Here is a 20,156-nt window from a genome sequence, read left to right on the forward strand (position 1 = left end):
TGAGTTAGTTTAGATTTGAAAAATTTGAGGAGAAAGCAAAGAAATCATGTAGTCCTGATAATATGAACATGTCTTTAATATGACAGAAATAAACTCTTGATATCATGGATATACCAATCATTAGCATGTGCATATGTAAATTAACAAGATTAAATGTTAACTGTGTATTAAAAAATAATACATTCAAATAAATAATACATACATACATACATACATAAAGTTGGGCTTTGGAACTCTTTATTTCCCTCTCTGACTGCAATTGGTGTTAAGGTTTTAGGTCACCCCATAGAAAACTTGTTTAATCCATGGTGTATCTCAGGTGTGGATCTAATGGTTCAGTTTTCTTTTCCTTTCTTTCTTTTTCTTCTTCTTTTTTTTTTCAAATCAATCATCTCAAGTTTTTTTTTTAAATTTAATTTTATTTTTTCAGTGTTCCAAGATTCATTGTCTATGCACCACACCCAGTGCTCCATGCAATACGTGCCCTCCATAATACCCACCACCAGTCTCACCCATCCCCCCATCTACCTCCTTTTCAAAACCCTCAGTTTGTTTCTCGGAGTCCACAGTTTCTCATGCTTCATCACCCACTCCGATTTCCCCCAATTCACTTTTCCTTTCCTTCTCCTAATGTCCTCCATGTTATTCCTTATGCTCTACAAGTAAGTGAAACCATATGATAATTGACTGTCTCTGTTTGACTTATTTCACTCAGCATAATTTCCTCCAGACCCGTCCATGTTGATACAAAAGTTGGGTATTCATCCTTTCTGATGGAGGCGTAATATTTCATTATATATATGGACCACATCTTCTTTATCCATTCATCTGTTGAAGGGCATCTTGGTTCTTTCCACAGTTTGATGACTGTGGCCATTGCTGCTATGAACATTGGAGTACAGATGGCCCTTCACTACAACAGTATCTTTGGGGTAAATATCCAGTAGTGAAATTGCTGGTTCATAGGGTAGCTCTATTTTTAATTTCTTAAGGAATCTCCACACTGTTTTCCAAAGTGGCTGCACCAACTTGCATTCCCACCAACAGCATAAGAGGGTTCCCCTTTCGCCACATCCTCCCCAACATTTGTTGTTTACTGTCTCATTGATTTTGGCCATTCTGACTGGTGTAAGGCGGTATTTCAATGTGGTTTTGATTTGGTTCTCCCTGATGGATACTGATGATGAATATTTTTTCATGTGTCTTTTAGCCATTTGTATGTCTTCTTTGGAGAAGTGTCTGTTCATGCTTCTGCCCATTTTTTGATGTTATTACTTGTTTTTGCAGTGTTGAGTTTGAGGAGTTCTTTATAGATCTTGGATATCAGCCCTTTGTCTGTAGTGTCATTTGCGAATATCTTCTCCCATTCCATGGGTTGCCTCTTTGTTTTGTTGACTGTTTCTTCTGCTGTGCAGAAACTTTTGATCTTGATGAAGTCCCAAAAGTTCATTTTCCCTTCTGCTTCCTTTGCCTTTGGAGACATGTCTTGAAAGAAGTTGCTGTGGCTGGTGTTGAAGAGGTTACTGCCTATGTTCTCCTCTAGGATTTTGATAGATTCCTGCCTCACATTGAGGTCTTTTATCCATTTCGGGTTTATCCTTGTGTATGGTGTAAGAGAATGGTCAGGTATCATTCTTCTATACATAGCTGTCCAATTTTCCCAGCACCATTTATTTAAGAGATTGTCTCTTTTTCACTGGATATTTTTTCCTGCTTTGTTGAAGTTTATTTGACCATAGAGTGGAGGGTCCATATCTGGCCTCTCTACTCTGTTCTACTACTGGTCTATGTGTCTGTTTTTGTGCCAGTACCATGCTATCTTGGTGATCACAGCTTTGTAGTAAAGCTCAAAATCAGGCAACGTGATGCCCCCAATTTTGTTTTTCTTTTTCAACATTTCCTTAGCAATTTGGGGTCTTTTCTGGTTCCATACAAATTTTAGGATTGTTTGTTCTAGTACTTTGAAAATTCTGGCAGAATTTTGAATGAGATGGCATTGAAAGTATAGATTGCTCTGGGAAGTTTAGACATTTTAACAATGTTTATTCTTCCGATCCATGAGCATGGAATACTTTTCTACTTTTTGTGTCTTCTTCAATTACTTTTGTAAGTGTTCTGTAGTTCCTCGAGTACAGATCCTTTACCTCTTTGGTTAGGTTTATTCCCAGGTATCTTATGGTTCTTGGTGCTATAGTAAATGGAATCGATTCTCTAATTTCCCTTTCTATATTTTCATTGTTAGTGTAAAAGAAAGTAACTGAGTTCTGTGCTTTGATATTGTATCCTGCCACATTACTGAATTGTTGTATGGGTTCTAGTACTTTGGAGGTGGAGTCTTTTGGATTTTCCATATAAAGTATCATGTCATCTGCGAAGAGAGAGAGTTTGACTTGTTCTTTGCCAATTTGAATACCTTTTATTTATTTTTGCTTTCTGATTGCTGTTGCTAGGACTTCTAGTACTATGTTGAACAATAATGGTGAGAGTGGCATCCCTGTCATCTTCCTGATCTCAAAGGGGGGACTGTCAGTTTTTCCCCATAGAGAATGATATTTGCTGTGGGTTTTTCATAGATAGATTTTATGAAGTTGAGGAATGTTCCCTCTATCCCTATATTTTGAAGAGCTTTAATCAGGAACAGATGCTGCATTTTGTTAAATGCTTCTTCTACATCAATTGAGAGGACCATGTGGTTCTTCTCTCTTCTCTTAATGATTTGTTCTATCACATTGATTGATTTGCGAATGTTGAGCCACCCTTGCATACCATGGATAAATCCCACTGGGTCATAGTGGATAATCTTTTTAACGTAGTTGGATCCTATTGGCCATGATCTTGTTGAGAATCTTGGCATCCATATTCATCAGGAATATTGGTCTGAAATTCTCCTTTTCGTTGGGGTCTCTGGTTTGGGGATCAGGGTAATGCTGGCTTCATAGGAAGAGACTGGAAGTTTTCCTTCTGTTTCTACTTTTTGAAATAGTTTCAGGAGAATAGGTATTATTTCAGGGCACCTGGATGGCTCAGTGGGTTAAAGCCTCTGCCTTCGGCTCAGGTCATGATCTCAGGGTCCTGGGATCAAGTCCTGCATCGGGCTCTCTGCTCAGCAGGGAGCCTGCTTCCACCTCTCTCTCTGTCTGCCTGCCTCTCTACTTGTGATCTCTGCCTGTCAAATAAATAAATAAAATCTTAAAAAAAAAAGAATAGGTATTATTTCTTCTTTGAATGTTTAGTAGAATTCCCCAGGGAATCTGTCAGGTCCTGGGCTCTTGTTTGTTTGTTTTTTTCTTTTTAAATCATAATAATTTATTTTTTATTAACATATAATGTACTATTAGCCCCAGGGGTACAGGTCTGTGAATCTCCAGGTTTACACACTTCATGGCACTCACCATAGCACATACCTTCCCCAATGTCCATAACCCAACCACCCTCTCCCTCCCCCGTGGTCCCCCCCCCCCCCCCAACCCTCAGTTTGTTTTGAGAGATTAAGAGTCTCTTATGGTTTGGGCTCTTGTTTTTTGGGAGGTTTTTGATCACTGCTTCAATTTCATTACTAGATATTGGACGATTCAGGTTTTTAATTTCTTCCTGTTTCAGTTTTGGAAGTTTATAGGTTTCCAGGAATGCATCCATTTCTTCTAGGTTGCTTAATCTATTTTTTTTTTTTAAAGATTTTATTTTTATTTATTTATTTGACAGAGAGAGATCAGAAGCAGGCAAAGAGGCAGGCAGAGAGAGAGAGAGAAGGAAGCAGGCTCCTGGTTGAGCAGAGAGCCCGATGTAGGGCTCGATCACAGGACCCTGGCGATCATGACCCGAGCTGAAGGCAGCAGCTTAACCCACTGAGCCACCCAGGTGCCCCTAGGTTGCTTAATCTATTGGCATATAACTATTGATAATAATTTCTGATGATTGTTTCTATTCTCCCTTTTCATTCATAATTTTATTAATTTGGGTCCTCTCTCTTTTCTTTTGGGTTAGTTTGGGCAGTGGAGTATTGATCTTAATGATTTTTTCAAAGAACCAGTTTCTAGTTTTGTTGATGTGTTCTACTGTATCTCTAGTTTCTAACTCATTGATTTCTGCTCTAATCTTGATTATTTCTCTTCTTGTGCATGGGGTTGGCTTAACTAGTTGTTGATTTTCCAGTTCTTTAAGGTATAAAGAGAGTTGGTGTATTTGGGATTTTTCAATTTTTTTTTGTTGTTGTTTATGTGTTTTTGTTTGTTTGTTTGTTTTTTCATGTAACAATATTCATTGTTTTTGCATCACACCCTGTGCTCCATGCAATCCGTGCCCTCTCCAATACCCACCACCTGGTTCCCCCAACCTCCCACCCCCCACCCCTTCAAAACCCTCAGATTGTTTTTCAGAGTCCATAGTCTCTCATGGTTCACCTCCCCTTCCAATTTCCTTCAACTCCCTTCTCCTCTCCATCTCCCCTTGTCCTCCATGCTATTTGTTATGCTCCACAAATAAAGAGATTACGCTGAGTGAAATAAGTCAAGCAGAGAGAGTCAATTATCATATGGTTTCACTTTTTTGTGGGATTTTTCAATTTTTTTTGAGTGAGGCTTGGATAGCTATGTATTTCCCCCTTAGGACTGCCTTTGCTGCATCCCATAGGTATTGCACTGTGTGTCTTCATTCTGTTTGGTTTCCATGAATTGTTAAAGTTCTTTGATTTCCTGGTTGATCCAAACATTCTTGAGCAGGATGGTCTTTTAGCTTCCAAGTGTTTGAATTCCTTCCAAACTTTTTCTTGTGGTTGAGTTCCAGTTTTAAAGCATTGTGGTCTGAGAATATACAGGGTATAATCCCAATCTTTTGATATTGTTTGAGCCCTGATTTGTGGCCCAGTATGTGGTCTATTCTGGAGAAAGTTCCATGGCACTCAGGAAGAATGAGTATTCTGCTGTTTTAGGATGGAATGTTTTGTATATATCTATGAGGTCCATCTGGTCCAATGTGTCATTCAAAGCTCTTGTTTCTATATTGATTTTCTGCTTGCATGATCTGTCTATTACTGAGAGTGGCGTGTTAAGATCCCCTACAATTAATGTATTCATATCAATATGACTCTTTATTTTGATTAACCGTTTGCTTATGTAGTTGGCTACTCCCATAGTGGGAGCATAAATATTTACAATTGTTAGATCTTCTTGGTGAATAGACCCTTTAAGAATAATGTAGTGTCCTTCTGTATCTCTGTACCTTCTGTATCTCTGACTACCATCATTAACTTAAAATCTAATTTATCTGATATGAGAATTGCTATCCCAGCTTTCTTTTGAGGCCCGTTGGCATGAAAGATGGCTCTCCATCCTTTCACTTTCAGTCTGCATGTATCTTTACGTTCCAAATGTGTCTCTTATAGGCAGCATATGGATGGGTCCTGTTTTATTCAGTCTTCAACCCTGTGCCGTTTTATGGGAGCATTTAGGCTATTCATGTTGAGAGTGATTATTGAAAGATAAATTTTTATTGACATCATGTTGCCTGTGAAGTCCTTGTTTCTGTAGATTGTTTCTGTAAATTTCTGTTCTATGTCACTCTTGGGTTCTTCTTCTTTTATAGAATCCCCCTTTAATATTTCTTGTAGTGCTAGCTTGATGGTCCCATACCCTTTTAAACCTTGCTGGTCTTGGTAGCTCTTTATCTCTCCATCCATTTTGAATGGCAGCCTTGCTGGATAAAGTATTCTTGGCTGCATGTTCTTCTCATTTAGTACCCTGAATATGTCTTACCAGCCCTTTCTGGCTTGCCAGGTTTCTGTGTACAGGTCTGACATTATTCTGATGGTCCTTCCTCTGTACACAAGGAATCTCTTCCCCCTAGCTGCCCTTAAGACCTCTTGTCTGAAATTATGATTTGCGAATTTCACAATTAAGTGTCTGGATGTCTTTCTAGACTCATTGATCTTGGGGGGTGTCCTTTCTGCCTCTAAACATGAACACTTGTTCCGTTCCCCAGATTAGGGAAATTTCATACAGAATTTGTTCAACTATATCTTCTAGTCTTCTCTCTTTCTCCACCCCTTCAGGGATCCCAATAATTCTGATGTTGGAATGTTTCACAGGACATTTATTTCCCTAATTCTGTTTTCATGGCTTCTAAGCTGTTTGTTCCAGGCCTCCTCCTGATCCTTCTTTTCTATCAGTTTGTCTTCTAGATTCTAATTCTACCTTCTGCCTTGGTTACCCTAATTGTTAGAGTATTGGTTAAGTCTGAAAAGTCTTGATCTTTGTCTAAGATAGTGAGATTTAAAAGAATAATAGTAGAGATAAGGCTTCTCTAGACTGGGTCATAGACTCAGAGTGGGAACTGGACAGGAAATGGGAGGCTGCGACAGTCAAGGGGTATTGAGAAGAGGCTCTACCTTGCACCTGTACTCCATTATTTCCAAAGCCATGAGTGGGGTAAAATGTATTCACTTCTCCATACATCATATTCTCAAGCCCTATCCTCTAAGTTCTAGAAGGAGCTCATTGCTTCCTCTGGTTCAGTTTTGGGGGAGGGGCTCTGGGACAGGCCTGTCACCAGTGAGACCCGCAGGAATGTCCAGCTGGGCCATGCTGGTAGGTAGTGGGGGTCTTGGTGGAAGAAACACAGTGACTGTGAGCCTTCTTCTCTGTGAGGCAGTGTCTTTAGAAAAAATGCTCTTCTCTTCCCTTTCATGTGGCAGAGTAGTAGGGTGGGCTAAGGCTGCCCCTGTTTTGGAGGAGCACCTGCTCTTGGCTGGTCTAGTGGGAACAGTTTGGCCTCTTTTTGGATGTTTTCATCTTTATCCTTTCATACTTTTTCTTGAGGAGCTTTCTTTGTGCCCACAAATGTAGATTTAATATCTGCTTCTTTGTATTCCAGTGCTACCTCTATTATAGTATTGGCCTTACTGCACTATCTACTTGCCAGTCTCTCCTACTAGATTGGGAGCCTTTGGAAAACAAAGACTAAGTAACAACTGTCTTTGTAATCCCTGAGACGCATGACAGTGCCTAGGTCATGGTCAGCATGCAATCAGATTTATTACATTACAAAGGAAAACAAACACATTTTCATATCCATTTCTATGCCCTGAGTGTTCTGTTACCTGGTGTGAGTAACTGAGTAGGTAGAGGAGAGTGGCTTGCCTGAAGCAATAAGACACTTTCTGTTGGACAGTTGTTCAGTAACAATGACCACCAACAGCATGTCTTCTCATCTTCACTCTGTTCTTTGCCCTTAAGATAATAGATTGAGGTTGATTTTCTCTGGAAGGTCTCTACTGATGATCCATCCTACAATCTGTCAGTTTCCGTCTTCTTAAGACATTTCCCGTTATCAATTTGTAGCCATAAATACATGTTTCTAGATTTCATAGTCAGTCTCGTTTCTTACCACATCGTGTTCTTAGAAATCACATCTTCCATAAAATGGAACATTTTCTCCTCTGGTGCCAATGTTGTAACTGAAGGCTGACCAAGGACTCAGTGTCACAGAAAATACAGACATGATCAATCAAACATCAAAAGGACAAAGCTACAGCTGCAATCCTCTAAAATAATTTAACATAGTAGAATCATGCCTGAGTCCCATAAAAGAGTTGTAAACACACATTGATTATGCAAGGATGCCTGGAATTATGTAAAATCATAAAATTCAACCCTACCCTATCCTCAATTTTTTTCCTAAAATTAATATACACATTAAAATGACTATTTTCAAGACATTTATGAACAACAGTTTGTACCACTTTCACATTATAAGTGGAATCATGGAAAATTATTTCAATAATTTAGACCTCTTATAAAAGTCAGTCCAAGCAAGTTAGAAGTTACACTCCCTGTGCCTTTAATAGGTTGTCCTCTTCAAACAGGGATTCCAAGTCATTCAATTGATCCTGTAGTTGCACCCAAATTAGCTGGCTGAAGAAATGTTTCCTGGAGTTTATGACAATAGTGGTGTTTCTTTCCTTTTCTGAAAAGCTGACCCAATCTCTCTAACCTTCCTCGTCTTTCCTTTTTTTTTTTTTTTTTTTTTTTTTTTAAATTTAAAGCTAAAGGCAGAGTTACTTGGTAGAAGACCAAAGCAGAGCTAGGGAGAGACATGAAATGGCCCTAAATCACTCAAGCTCTACTTCCTTCTGTGAATGATTCCTCCTTGATTTAAATTTTATTGTAAAAGCAATAAAACAACTGTTGATTGTGAGCAAACTGTAAAGAAAAAAGAGGTTCAAAACATCTGTTACATGACTGCTAAGAGGTCTGTCTTTGCTTAAAATTCAATAAAAAAATTCAGTCCACATTTATTGAAGGCCCATTATCCGCCAGGCCTGATGTGCGATTAGAAGATGCTGAGAGAAAGCATCTCAGATTAGCCTTCTGGGAGCCTGGGGGAGGTGTGGGTATTAAGAAAGCAGCATTTAAGGGGCATCTGGGTGGCTCAGTCAATTAAGTGACTGACTTTTGGTTTTGGCTCAGATCATGATCTCAGGGTCATGAGATTGAGTCCCGCATCAGTTCTGCACTCAGTGCAGAGTCTGCTTAAGTTTCTCTCTCCCTCTCCTTTTGCCTCCCCCTGCCCCCCCCCCATTGCTCTCAAATAAATAATTCTTTAAAAAGAGGGAGAGAGAGAAAGCAGCATTTAAGCTTAGTCCTGGGAACTTCCTATAGAGCAGTAGCAGACTTGGTTGACCCTCTCTGGGATATTTTAGTCATGTGATTTGTGGGTTTTATGATTGATACTGATCTACAATCATGTCTGGTAAGAGGAAGGGCATTTAGAAACTGTTTAATAAGAAGCTTCTGTGTTTTCTAAATTTTTTTTTTAAGAGAGGGAGTGGGGAGGGGCAGGGGGAGAGAGAATCTCAAGAGACCCCCATGGGGCTTGATCCCACAATCTTGAGATCATGACCTGAGCTGAAATCAAGAGTCTGATGCTTAACTGACTGAGCCACCCGGGCGCCCCACTTCAGTGTTTTCTAGTGAGATTCGAGTATTAAATTTTGCTTCATATTTAATTAAGAAAAATCTCATAATCCCATTGAAAACAAATAGGATTATTATAATGTTTAGTAAAGGCTGATATTATAAGCAATAGGGAATTCAATTAAGGAAATAACAAGGGCGAGACAGTGATGTTGAGGAAATAATCCCCCTAGCCTTGAAGTTGTGGAACGTATGGAGTAATTGCTCAAAGAGGAACAAAACTGGATGGCCTAGCCTGGTTTTTTATGGTTAAGCTATTATTTGTCTCAGAATTTTTATGATTTTTTTCAGGAGACAGCAAGTTTGACACTTTCATGAAAATAATACATGATAGCGTCTGGGAGAAAAAGTAGCAGCAGGAATAAGATTATTTCCAAATGATCTACCAAAAGCAAGACATGCAAGTAAAGACTTAGTGAGTGTAATTCAGAGGTTGACAATTAGGCCTAATTTTGTGTGTCTGCAAAGTTGTCGCTCTGTGGGACACTTATTCACCTTTTGACCTATAAATAATTCTCAAGAGACCTCTGATAAGGATGAATGCCAGCAGAAACAAGACCCCAGAGGTTTTTCTTTTTCCCAGCGGTTACATAGTCCTGTGTTTGGAAGCATTACTCTGAGCTTATTTTTTATATATTTTGCATAGAATGCATTTCTAAAAATAGATTATGACCTCAGTGGAAAATTAAGTGAAACCATGAGTTGTCTCTGTAAGCATAATGCTCGAGAAGTAAAAATATGTTCAATAATAAAGAGGGAGGCCTCAAGTCTCCAAGTCTCCAAGAGGGAGAGCTACCACACTCAAGTCTCCATAGTCAAGCGAGATGTCTTCAACAGGACCATTCAAGAGAAACACAGAAGTGCCATGGGGTTTGAGGGCAAAGGGATAGGCTTTGGTTCTGGGCCTGAGCATAGTGAAGTTGAGGGACTGGGGCCAGAGGCACCTGCCTATTGGCAGAACAGAGAGAAACAGTCTTCATGTGGAATATGTTGCACTTTCATTCATGATGACTGGCAAGAGTGTGTAAGTTTCCCATTGACTGGACTGTGGACACATAGGAGCAAAATAGCCTGGGGCCTTTTCTGAATTCTTCCCAAGAAGTTAACTGGAAGAGAGCAGTTACTTTAGTAGGAGTGTGACTCGAGTGGCTGAAGGCAGAGACGGAGATCAGAAGTCAAAAGAGAGGCATGGCCTGTGTCTATGGAGCTATTCAGAAGGCTCCCGGGAGGGAGAGGGTAGTATCTTGAGATCCTACCAAAGAGTTTCAGTTCCCTGAAACTCTTCAAGGCCACAGAACACTGCTGGCAGATCACAAGAGGACTGGATAGCTAAGTCACCTCTGCCTGTTTATCCCTCTCTTTCTGCCTCCATTGCTGGAGGAGCTACGGACAGTATTGGGAAGGCACAGAAGATGAGGAGCAGCACGAGGTGGAGAGACAGAGGAGAAGCGCACCATGCTCCTTCCTCCCCATTGCTGGTTCTCCTGCCAGGGAGCTGAGAAGCTTTAACTTTGAATGAGATTCAGATTATTGAATTAAAATCAGACTGTTTTGGTAACTAACAGAGACAGAGGGACTTTGCAATACGAGTATTTAAAAGAGTCGGGGCACCTGGGTGGCTCAGTGGGTTAAGCCTCTGCCTTCTGCTCAGGTCATGATCCCAGGGTCCTGGGATCGAGCCCCGCATTGGGCTCTCTGCTCAGCGGGAAGCCTGCTTCCCTCTCTGTCTCTGCCTGCCTCTCTGCCTACTTGTGATCTCTGTCAAAAAAAAAAAAATAATAATAATCTTAAAAAAAAAAAAAGAGTATTTATTTTTTTTTTTTTTTTTTTTTTTTTTTTTTTTTTTTAAAGATTTTATTTATTTATTTGACAGAGAGAAATCACAAGTAGGCAGAGAGGCAGGCAGAGAGAGAGAGAGGAGGAAGCAGGCTCCCTGCTGAGCAGAGAGCCTGATGTGGGACTCGATCCCAGGACCCTGAGATCATGACCTGAGCTGAAGGCAGCAGCTTAACCACTGAGCCACCCAGGCGCCCCAAAAAAGAGTATTTAAAAGGGTTTATGGAATCTGCCCAAGATTTCATTTACTTTCCATGTAGGGAAGACACAGGACTCAGAACAGAGTCAGAGAACTGGTTGAGAGAGATAACAGAATCCTTTCTGTAACCCCAGTTTGGAGACACACTTTTTCAATGTATCATTATGCTCGTTTATTGATTTGTTGCCCTCTCTATACTGAGAGCTTCTTGGGATAGAGACCACATGTTATATTCATCTTTACAAATCTTGATGAGTTAGTATTGGATACATAGCAAATATTTGTTGAATGAATAAATGAACAAAATAATTGATAAATGGGGGTCACTGAGTTTAGTGATTCAGGGTACAAACTTGAGCTTTGACATTGATTAGTTCTGAGTTCTTCAGCCAGTTATTTAGTCTTTTTATAACTTAACCAGCTATATAAACTTTTACTTCCCATTTAAAGCATTTTATTTTATTTTTTAGGGGGAGAGAGGCAAAGGGGAGAGAATCTTAAACAAGCTCTACACCTAATGTGCAGAGCCTGACGATGGAGCTTCATCTCACGACTCTGAGATCATGACTGGAGTTGGAATCAAAGTCAGACGCTTAACAGACTGAACCACCCAGGTGTCCCTTACAGTATTTTAAAGTACAAAATAGTATTTACCTCATAGGATTTATTTGAGGATCAGATGTGATATTATTCATGTATAATGCTTAGCCCAGGGGCTGGTATATGGTCAATGTTCAGCAAACAGGAGCTACAACGACATCATTACTGTTGTAATTAGTGATGGAGTTGCATGGCTGGTGTGCACAGACTACTCCACTCCAGCTGGACCTGGTGTCCTTGATTTTTTTTTTTTCAAAAGATTTATTTATTTTAGTGGGGTCAGGGTCAGGAGGGGCAGAGGGAGAGGGAGAGAGAATCTCAGGCAGATGCCCGGGTGAGTGCAGAGCTCCATGTGGGGCTTGATTTTGTAACTCTAAGATCAGACCTGAGCTGAAATCAAGAGTCTGACACTCAGCACCCAGGCACCTCAAACGTCCTTGATTTTGATAGTATGTCCTTGACCCCAGCTGGGCCTGATGACTTTGATGCCTAAGCCTCTCTGTTTTACTTCCTCAAGGAGGAGGCTTGGTTTTCTGCTAGGCTGAAGAGGAGCAGCTGTGCTGCTCCATTTGGTAGAGGAGTCCTGGATGGTGGACTTAGTGCTTTTCTTTTTTAAGTAACTGAAGTACAGGTGACACACAGTGTTGCGTTAGTTTCAGGTGTGCAACGTAGTGATTCAACAACTCTGTTTGCTGTGCTGTGCACACCACCAATATTACTGCCACCTGTCACCATGCAATGATATTACACTATGTCCTACTACTATTACTATGACCATGTTCTATGACTATGACTATTGCTACTAACTATGTTCCCAGCGCTGTGCCTTTCATTCCCAGGAGAATGACACATGGACACTCAATCAAGCCTTCAGTTTCCAGCCTCCCCACCGAACTGGACACTTTCAGAGGTATGTGCACCTTTTCCTTCCAAAGTCTTTCTGGGATTCTGTAGCACAGACCAGTTTACAAACCCTGTATTTCTCCCAAAGCTGTTCCAGTTCCTTGGCTTTGAAATGTCAGTTACCCCACTGACTTTCCAGTTTCCCATGTTTTGTTGCTTTTGCTTCTTCTTTGTCCTTGAGTATTTATGCCTTAAATAAAATCCTTTTACCATCACATGGGCACAGAGGGCAAGGAAGATTGGGAAAAATCTCATAATAAATATGAGAAATAAATACTTTTTATAATAAAAAAATAATTGTGGTTGAAAAAAAGGATTGAGGGTTGCCTGGGTGGCTGAGTTAGTTAAGTGTCTGACTCCTGATTTTGGCTCAGGTCATGATCTCATGGTCTTGAAAACAAGCCCCGCATGGGGCTCAGCATGCTGGCCATGAAGCCTGCTTAAGATTCTCTCTCTCTCCCTCTCCCATTGCCCCTCACCTCTCCCGGCTTGTATGTTCATGCGCATGCATGTGTGCATACACGCTCTCTCTCAAAAAAAAAAAAAAATCAAGTTGGAGATATACAATGTATATGTGAATATTTTTCTACATACACTTAATGATACAAAGCAATTCACGCTAGTTAGCAAAATAAACTATGTGGATGATAAGCACCTTAGCATTTTGGTAAAATAGCAGTTACTAGAGGTGAGGTTATCAAAGGCTACATGACTGAGGTAGCAATTGTCCTAGACTCTGAATAATGGGTAGAACTTGGGTTTCTTAAGGGAGATGGCCTCTATTTAGCTCATTTCTTTATTAACAATTATGTGTAAATAACGATATTATCTAGTGTAGTCGTCATTGCTTTGACTTCTCAACATGCTTTTTCCTTGTTATTCCTTCGTTTTGATAAGAGATTAATTCTTACTTGGAGAGAATGAAATCAGCACAACAGAGGAAAGCAGAGCCTGGAGACAGAGAACTGATGACAAGACTTGAGCTTGATCCAGCTCCATCTAAAGCCAGAACGCCCGTGGACTTCCAGGTTGCAAGAGCTGATAAATTCCCTCTCCTCCTCCCTCTCCCCCAATCTTTTTCCTTAGGTTAGTTTTAATCACTTTCATCAGAAAGAGTCCCAGCTAATATGACAGAGTAATGAGACAGTATTTAACTCTGAATTTTAGAAGAACTGCACCATGGGTAGAGCTAGACCTCCATTTATAGTCTTTTGAAATTACAACTTGAAGGTTGTTTCTCATTAAGCTTATTGGTGGTAGATAATTCTTACCCTTTGACTCAAGCCAGTGTGGGAACAGACGGGTGTCTGCATTTTCCCTTTGGAGCTTGTTATTTTTCTCATAACAGATGAATTATTTGTAAGCAAAAATTAAAGATAAAAATCAATTCCCATCGTTTTTTTAAAAAATGTGGTGAAGATATCCCTAGAGTTACGAGAGCTGTGGAGTAATTCATCTATGGAGTGCTGCTGGAAGGCAGAGCCCACCAAACCCCCAGAGCTCAGGGTTAAGGGAAATGATAGTTTTATGCTTTTTGATTAGAAGTTTTTGCTGCAGAGGCCAGGGCAGAGATGCCAAATCTCTGGGTGATCTGGCAAATTTCTTCATAAATGTTCACTAATAACAGCTAATTAATACATAAGTACACACTATAGGTCTAATATTGTTATGTATCACCACAAACCTGAATAAGTACTGCTGTTCTCATTGTTCCCATTTTCCAGATAAGAAAAATCAAGGCACAAAAGTGTTTAAGCCAGGATAGGCAGCTAGGTGTCTGATGCTGGTAGGACATTCCCTTACTCACTGCCCTATACTGCTCTTGCTTATTAGTTACCCCACAGAAGGTCCCTTTGGTGTAGCTGCAAGTCTCAAGTGTCAGAGCAGAGTTTGAGGCAAGAGACAAAACTACTTGGATAATCACGAAAAGGGAAAAAAAATCCATTTCTGCATGAAATGCATTTCTTCATTTGCTTTAATTGTTCTGAATTTCTCTTGGGAGGCTGTAAATATTGTTCCATGAATGGTTACTAGCATTATTGATAAAGAATAAAGAGAAAGAAAGATAATGACTTAATAATGCCTCTTATTTGGAAGGAAATAATACTGAAAAAACTGTGGTTCTTCTGGGGGCAATTTTGCTAGCCGCAGGACATTTGTCAATGTCTGGAGACCTTTTGGTTGTCACAGCTGGGAGATGCTACTGGCGTTGAGAAGGTGGGGACCAGGGAAGCTGCTAACCTTTTGATGATGTGCAGGTCAGTTTCCACAACACAGAATTGTCTCCAAATGTCAGTCGTCCTCAGGTTGAGAAACTGTACCCAAAACAATAAGAATTCATTGAGGATGTTTTTAATGAGCCATGTAGACATCAGTTTTCCAAGCTCAGAAAAATTTGAAAACAGGAGACAATATATTATCTTGGCAAGTCCGGTACACAAAAATAAGTTTATGGAAATGACACAGCTTATATTGGACATATGAATAGAATAATAACCCCGAGTTTCTCTCTAGAAAGAAAATTTATCTGTTCTTTGTGGTTTAGAAAATGTCTTTGTGGGTTCGAGGGACCAGTTTTTAAAACTGCCAGCTTCTTTTTTAAAAGATTTTATTTATTTATTTGACAGACAGAGATCACAAGTAGGCAGAGAGGCAGGTAGAGAGATAGAGGAGGAAGCAGGCTCCCCGAGGAGCAGAGAGCCCCATATGGGGCTCGATCCCAGGAGCCTGGGATCATGACCTGAACTGAAGGCAGAGGCTTTAACCCACTGAGCCACCCAGGTACCCCATAACGGCCAGCTTTTAATTACTGAAAAAAATAAATTTTCTCATGATGAGATAACTCAAATTCATCAGCAAATGACCTTTGCTGACTTTCTTCCATCATTCTTCGAATATTTCTCAATGGCTAGAGCTTTAGTAACTCCAGTCAGACGTAATTTGATTTAAAACAAACAAAAAAAAAGAAATTTTTATGTAAGTGGAAAAAGAACATAATTTAGATTTATTAGTATAAAGAGCAAAATGCAGTATTCTTCTACTTAATCAGGAGACTCAGTACTTTTTATGATGATCTTTGTCTCCTTAATTTGAATATTTCAAAACTAATTATATTACGAAAATTGAATGCCACACACCAATTCACTTAGATTGTATTGATCATGATGAACTAATTACTTTAGATTTATGATCTGAATAATTTATTATTGTGCAACCCATTCCACATTAGTGGTTTTTGCAAAGTAGTGCAGAAAAGCACTCTTTTGCCAACTTCTGTTCGCATTTGAAGAAGAATTTCCTATATGTATGTCAAAATCTGTCACCACAGAACTCAGAGATGTCAGGTTATATAAGGTATCGGCAGAGACGTAGAGAGCATTCATAAAGGGAGATTACTTTTTTAATGGAAGTGATTAAGGAAAGATGCATTATTACAGTTAAACAAAAGTCTTACCACTGTGACTTGGGCCTGAATGCTATTCCTGGAAGGCCCTCAAATGTCATTTGCATAATCAACCAGGGGCAGGGGATGTACTTCTTTGGTCCTACTGGTGCCAAGTGGTCATTATGGTTGGAGGTGAGAACTAGGTGTAGTACTGAAAGAAAACCAGTGGGGAAGGAAAAAAGAGAGAAGTTTTCATTCATTCATTCATTCATTCATTCATTCTTTCATTCATTTATCTGCTCAGGAAGTATAGTTGACAAAACTACCAGCTTTAGGAAGTATAATTGACAAAAATGTATATATATTTAAGGTGTATTAAGTGATGATTTGATATATGTATTCATTGTGAAATATTCACCACAATTAAACTAATTAATATATCCATCACTTCCCATAGTTACCATTTCTTTTTGTGGTGCATTCAATATGTATTTATTGGTCTTCTAATATGTGCCAAGCCCTGTATTTGTGTTGGCAGCAGAAAGTGAGGAAGGCAGAATAAGGGGGGAATAAAAGAGGACAACTTGGGGCGCCTGGGTGGCTCAGTGGGTTAAGCCGCTGCCTTTGGCTCTGGTCGTGGTCTCAGGGTCCTGGGATCAAGTCCCACATCGAGCTCTCTGCTCAGCGGGGAGCCTGCTTCCCTTCCTCTCTCTCTGCCTGCCTCTCTGCCTACTTGTAATCTCTCTCTGTCAAATAAATAAATAAAATCTTAAAAAAAAAAAAAAAAAGAGGACAACTTGACAAAGGGACCACCAGGCTTTTTCCTGGTCTCATAAAATTTATAGGTCATGGCAGAGAAAACTATCAAATAGATAACTAGAGAATTTATTACACTGGTCATAAATGAAACAATAAAAAGTGTAAGGTATTATGAGAAAGAATGACTAGAAGAACTTAATTTAACCTTGGGGATCAAGAGAGGTAGCTGGTAGGTATGGTCTTGCTCAGTGTAAAACAACAATAAACAAAACTAAAAAACCAAGGCATAGCTCATAGTTGATAAGCACAATTCAGATATCAAATATTCTTAATTGAGTGTGAGGGCTGGGCCTTTAAAACACATGTTGATTTTCACTATTAAGCTAATAAAGCAAACCAGAATCAACAGGACACTAAAAAGTACTGACTGGCCTTAGCTACTGAAGGACTTCTGTGAAAAAGATGGTTTTTAAGGAAGGGTGAGTCTGGTGAGTGGGCAAAGAATAGGGAAAGAATGGCAGGTCTAGAAGACAAGTTGAGAAGGTGTCGGGAATAAGCAAGAGGTAAACAAATGGTACAGGCTAAGAAGCCCGTGAGGAAAACTGGCATCAAACTCACAGGAAATGAAGCATGCTCTGAGGCAGCAGGAAGTGAAGCCCTGGGTGAACCTCCAGCAGAGGAATCTGACCTGGACAGGAAGTGAAGGGCACCGTCTGAGGAGCAGGAAGGGGAGGTTGTTCGTTGTGTTGCTCATAATGAGGAAAATAACTATCAGTTACTAAACTTTTGCTAAAGCTTCTGTCCTGTTTGGGATTTTAGCAGTTTGGAGATTCTCTAACAAAATATTCTGGCCTTCTGGGAGGTATTTGTTAGGGAAAAGAACAGAGAGAGGAAAGATTGGAGTGTGGGGGATTGCTATGGAGATGTCTTGCCTGGGCTCCCTTCTGGGGAACACAAAATCTCTGCTTGGATCCAAATCAGAAGGAAGTAAGTCTCTCTGACCCCCACCCCTGCCCCAGTCTCCCTTTTCATGATGAAGTAATTCACATGTGACACTTGGTTGAGATAAACCTAATTCGTGTTATCAAAGTTTGAGGAGTGGGAAATACTTAAGAAGTTGTTTGTTGGTGATTATATGGATAATTTATTCTGTTTTGACTGAAGAAGGAAAAGGATAAAAGAAGCCAAAACCCTCACCAACTCCCCTAGTGTAACTGGGGGAGGGGAACACTCTGAGAAATTACCACTGAGAATATATGTAAATATAATTTTTTCTTTTTACCAGTCGTAAACAATGTGGTATGAGGAAAGATGGAAGAAATAAAAATAACCAACATTAAGTTAAAAGGGATAATTAGAGGAGCCAAAATAAGAGGTGAATGTTGCAGAGAATCTAGCTAACTTTAGAGACCAGAGGTTCTTTCAAACATTTCTGTTCAAGACACTGTGAGGTTTTACACGTTTCAGGATTTAACAAAATCCTAAATGTAAAGGTCTTAAATATACACAAACATTTTTTGCTTTTTCCTCTGAAGGGAGGAGATACTAGGAGATGTGTTCTTGGCTGTCATTTGAAGAATAGCTTCTAGTACATTTTATTTTCCGTTAAAGGCTCTGGAGAACAGTTGGCAAATAGAAATTGGTCCACAGAAATAACATAGCTTCCTGGAACTTAGGGGGAAGGAAATGGGTGGTTTCTTTAATTACTATAGTATTTGTGTGTGTGTGTATTATAGCTAAAGATAGCATTCTGGCTAATGTCCTTGGGGGGAAGGTGAATCTGGAAATTAATGAATTCAAAAGTGTATACAGTTGTGTTAAATTTGCTAAGTAAGACAGTAATGCTCTATGTTTTTAATATCCTGGCTAGATCAGAAAGAGTGGATTGAAATTTGTTCTCTGATATTTAATCAGTTTAAATTAAAGGACATTACTATTTACATATGGAGAACTAATGACTTTAATGTAGGCAAGAAAGCTTATTTACAACAAAGATGGGATTGGGGGTGGCAAGAGGAGTGTCGATAGGGCCTTAATTAATTGATTTGCTGATTATTTTCTGCTGGGTGTTATATAGGACTTTTACTAATGAGCAGAAGTAATAAGAATGCTCAGCAAGCTATTTGAACTCATTAGTAGTAGCAATAGCTTCTTGGACATCTTAAGATATTTTGGGATCCTTTTTAAATCCTCTTTTATGCTGAAATTGTGGACTTTATAAACTTGAAGAACTAACTATATTCTTTATGTAAACTTATTTATCAGCCTAGATCTGGGCTTCACATTTAGTGAAGTTGGAAAAAAATTAGATGACAGATTTGAATTTAAATAAAAATTTTAAATATCTCTCATAGCAATGCTAGGTATTTATTTTTTCTTTAAGACAATGACAGGTAATAGATACATTTATGCTCATTAGTATAGACTTCTAACTTTTCTGTTAGTTTACACATTTTTCTTAGAAAGTCATGGTACTAAAGAAATTCAGAAATCTCCAGGAGATTCTGTGCAAATTCAAACTAATTTTTTTTCTTCCACATGTTCCTTTGTCATAACTCTTTGACCTGAACTTTTTACTTCGGCAAGTTTGTGAGTCCCATACAGTTTCTTCCTTAGGCATGCTCACTCCTGACACCAAGTTTTTGCTTAGCCTATGCCTCCTGCCTAGAATGCTGTCTTTTCCCTTATGCACATCCTTTCTCCATCTCATTTTTGTCCTATATCTACACTGGTTCGGAGGAGATGGTAAGCGATAGGGGTAGTTAATATTTACTAAGCAGGTGTCATGCTTTAGGTATTGTGTTGGCAATTTACATGCATTGTTTAATAATGCCCCCATCGTACAGACAGAGGAAATGAAGCTTAGAGAAGACTTGCCAGTAATAAGTGGTATAAAGTCTGAATATGAATCTACGTCTTTTTGTTGTTGCTGTTGCTGTCATTTCTAGACTTAATCATAGAGTGCCTTGAATTGCTAAGGCCTGATTTCCCTAACCAGATGGTCAGCTGCTGGCAGGCAGGGACCTTATCTTTTAGACTGCATAGAGTAGATACTCAATAGTTATAGCCTTCTGTTGAAATGAAAAATAAAATGTAAAATGTCAAAGAATTTTATAAATAGATCAAACATTGGAAGAAAGAAACAAGTCCCAGAAAACTAGTTTCTGAAAATCACTAGATGAAAGCTACAAGACATTGGTTCTGTGTGAGCTAGGCCCACCCCCATGGGTATCTAGAAATGGGGGGGGGTGGATTTTAGGGCATCAGGATACTGCATTTAGCAGGTGGAAGACAGGGATGTCACACGTCCTGCAGAAGAGGGGAGAGTTCTGTAACATTGCTGGTCCCCACCTGGCTTTACAGGCCAATGATGGGAAATGTGGACCTGGAAGCTAGATAAAGTTCTGATCTACTTCCCCATTTTTCTAGGTTTGTAACTCCCATCATGTTAACTATGTGTCCTCTACTTCGGACATCCAGTTAGTGCCCAATAAAGTCAGTTATT

The 20,156-nt window shown here is 39.5% G+C and overlaps 2 long non-coding RNA genes across 12 annotated transcripts in view; one reads left to right on the top strand and one right to left on the bottom strand.

The window, feature by feature from the left end:
* Positions 1-20,156, bottom strand: part of LOC309870549 — a 182,227-nt gene that overhangs the window by 52,933 nt on the left and 109,138 nt on the right. For 6 of the 9 annotated variants that reach the window (XR_014314685.1, XR_014314686.1, XR_014314687.1 and 3 more), the window contains exons 3-4: positions 15,962-16,103; positions 14,749-14,822 (exon numbers count right to left, since the gene is read on the bottom strand). This is a non-coding gene — a long non-coding RNA (uncharacterized lncRNA). The other 3 variants (XR_014314691.1, XR_014314692.1, XR_014314693.1) reach the window with 3 other exon arrangements.
* The window catches only part of LOC309870548, a 149,882-nt gene that overhangs the window by 21,583 nt on the left and 108,143 nt on the right, over positions 1-20,156 (top strand). Inside the window, exons 2-4 of one of the 3 annotated variants that reach the window (XR_014314672.1) lie at positions 11,475-11,618; positions 12,444-12,514; positions 13,405-13,593. This is a non-coding gene — a long non-coding RNA (uncharacterized lncRNA). Of the gene's footprint in view, positions 1-11,474; positions 11,619-12,443; positions 12,515-13,404; positions 13,594-17,303; positions 17,639-20,156 lie in introns of those variants that run through there. The other 2 variants (XR_014314671.1, XR_014314673.1) reach the window with 2 other exon arrangements.

Source organism: Mustela nivalis (genome assembly GCF_964662115.1).
Source record: "Mustela nivalis genome assembly, chromosome: 7".
NCBI lineage: Eukaryota > Metazoa > Chordata > Mammalia > Carnivora > Mustelidae > Mustela > Mustela nivalis.